Below are 3,104 nucleotides of genomic sequence, written 5' to 3' on the forward strand. Positions count from 1 at the left end.
TGTGTAGTAAGTAAGTAAGTAAGTAATCTAAATAAAGTGTCCTATATACAATGTTTATTTGGTTGAATATGAGTGTTCTTTTCTTCGCATTCACGCACGCACACACACGTAAAAAAAGTTAAAAGTTTTGGCATGTGACTGTCTGTTATCAAACATATTATATGGATTCTATGTAATGTTCCTAGTGTATTGTATATGTTCTAGTTTGTCTACCCAGTACAGGGTACGGGCAGCAATGCTTAGAATCGCATCTTATACTTATTGTTAACGTGTTTCTTTTCTTTTTGTCCACCATTACAGTTACAGCGTACACCTGAAGACTGAATTCGTAGTGTCTACAACGCGAAGACGTCTTCTTTATCGCCAAGAAGTTGAAGGAAGCAGCCACCGCAGCTCTGACCAGACTGTATGGAAACTATGAACGCATGAGTGAATGAATGAATGAATAAGTAAACAAATTAGTGGATGAATATGTTTCTCCTTGTACATGCTGTAGTTTGTCTTGTTCAGGATTGGACATAGTTGAATGTTGCCTGGATGTGCATGGGTGAACCAAGGTGATTTTGCACAGCGTATCTAGCATTAATTATAACCTACGCTTTTTTCTTTTCTTATCTTTTCTGACAACACAGTTCCACCAACTGAGAGGATGTAGTTTCGTGACTGGTCGGGGGAAATCTGGTGACCACAGCTCCGATCGTGAAGACCAGCACAAGCAAGTTGACTGTACAAGTTAGTACTGGGGCTTGTATTAGTAAATTATTGGGTCTTTTGACTCAAGGTGTTATCATTTTGTTCGCGACTTAAAAAGTAAGGGAGGGGCGCTTGAATAATTAGTAAAATGGGCTTCTTTTTTATGTCTTGCATCTGTGTCTGAATAAAACCACCCCTTGCAATTGGCGCTTCCCAGGCGCGCGGCGCTGCGATTTTTTTGTGTCGATCTGTTTGAGAATTTGCAATTTCCATGTATGCTTTTTCGACAAACATACAATATGTATGGATGTAGACATCTTTGAATTGTTACTTTTGGTTTTGCTAATGTTTGAGTTCAGACATATGTTTGTGATGCCCATGTATGTATATACTGCAAGTTGTATAATGTTTGAGGTTCATAGATCTTTTTAGTCTGATTTTTTTTGCAGTATTATGAATGCTTTGAAGTTTAACATACAATGTATGTACGAAGTTTTAGATTCTGTGAAGTTGATTTGTTTTTGTTGTTCAGCTGTCCTGTTAGACTTTTTGCGTGGCCTGTTTATCATTTATGTGATATCAATAAGTATATAACCATGATTTAACATTAGTTTGCTGAATACACTTGCACCTTTTATATTAGCATGAAGTTACATAAATAGGTTGATGTTACATTATAAGTACGAGAATACAGGGAAGGAAAACCCTGCACAGACACCCAGGGAAGACACCCCTGCACAGAAGTCCTAGGGAGTAAACCCTAGTCAAAAAATCCAGGGGGGATGAAACACCCCTGTCAAAAAAGTCACCCGCGCCAAAGTTCGACAAGTCAACCACTACACAAGACACAGACGGACAGTGGTACCGGCATTTCTATAGATGTTTACACGTAAATGTTATGTAGATAAGATTTATATGATATTTTGTATGATGGTTGATATAGACTGTGACAGTTTTTTGAGAACCAACAAATTAAATTGATGTGGCCCTAGAATGGTACAAATGATACTGTTTAAATGATACTGTTTGTTCATATCATGTATTTTGACGTTGGTTTTGTTGACAAGGACAGTATATATGTTGGGCAGGGTAGTAGACAGACTCGGACTGTATGTTGAAATGATTTTGGTCCTAGTCGCTTGCTTCTTGCTGTGGGAAATTGGCACACAATTATTGGCAAACCGACGCTCATCCTGACATTACTATTTACAGTCTCGGTAATTTTGTCTTTTATTTTCTCAAATTTCATATGGAGTACACTCAGCTCGCATTGCCGTAGAGAAAAATACAATTGGGTTTGAAAAGATTGTGAACAGCTAAGGAAGAATGAGGCTTAATACAACTACAAATTAAGACAGTTTAGCTGAATATAACAAACAAAACCAACTCTAGACAGAGTATGACTTAACCAAATAAAAATTAAAAAAATATTAGATAGGCAGGGAGGAAAACTTAAAAAGAAAACTTAGCAAGACAGGGCACAAATAACAACATTGCCTTCTTCAATTCTGGCTGTTCACTTTTACAATAAAACATTCCTTTAACATTTATTCTTTCTTACAAACTGCTGTGAGCTGAGTGAAACTCTTTAAACTTTGCTGCTATGTTGTAATTTTGCCGAGACTTGAGTGGTTGTTGTCAGGATGGCGTCCAAATTTACCTCGGCAATGGAGGCAACACCTTGACGCGGTGCCGGGGCTTGTACCAAGTTTGTCTCCGGGAAAATCCTGTTTGTTATATTAAAGTAAAACTGAATGTCTCTGTGGTGCTGTTTTGAGTGAACACGCTGCGGCAAGGAGGATATTGAAGACAAATCCCACTTTCTGATGTCGTGTCCAACATGTGAACAGAAGAAAACGACAAAAGTTGATGCATTCCATTGCTTCCAAAACTAATGTTACATTACCCATTCAAAACCAGATATCTTCAATATGCTCCTGCCATGCCCTACTCAGGTATCAGTGTTTTGTAGTAGGAGAATTTAATTCATATCCGATTCGCTACAAAAACGACACCGTATGTAAATAGCTGACACATCTCCTGAATCATAGACTGGAATATAATAATCTTGATAAAGATTGGTAGCATTGAAACTGAGTAAAGTTACTATATCTATGATTAACTGTTAGAATTGTATTTTAGCATAGTTAATGGACACTACTCTGGCCAATGCTGCTACCATATGATCTGCTTGGAGATCGATACATTGTATAATGTCCTTGATTGTACCAGTTATAGTTGTTAAACAATAAAGTTGTTATCATGAAAGTTCATGAGGCGTTTGTGATTGTCTGTGTGTGTCTGTAAACTCGAGAAGGCTTAAATGGACTGTCTTCATACTTGGTAGGTGGGTAGGTCTTGATGAGACCTAGAAATGATTAGATTTTGGGCCTCCTGGCAGCTTGTTGTGG

The 3,104-nt window shown here is 37.8% G+C and overlaps 1 long non-coding RNA gene across 1 annotated transcript; it reads left to right on the forward strand.

Moving 5' to 3' along the window:
- Nucleotides 1-1,918, forward strand: LOC109469470. Its single transcript, XR_002140195.1, has 3 exons — nt 1-406; nt 633-732; nt 1,375-1,918. It is a non-coding gene; the product is annotated as an uncharacterized LOC109469470 (long non-coding RNA).
- Nucleotides 1,919-3,104: the final 1,186 nt, after the last annotated feature.

The sequence above is a fragment of the Branchiostoma belcheri genome, unplaced genomic scaffold (assembly GCF_001625305.1).
Source record: "Branchiostoma belcheri isolate BF01 breed outbred unplaced genomic scaffold, Haploidv18h27 scaffold204, whole genome shotgun sequence".
Taxonomy (NCBI): domain Eukaryota; kingdom Metazoa; phylum Chordata; class Leptocardii; order Amphioxiformes; family Branchiostomatidae; genus Branchiostoma; species Branchiostoma belcheri.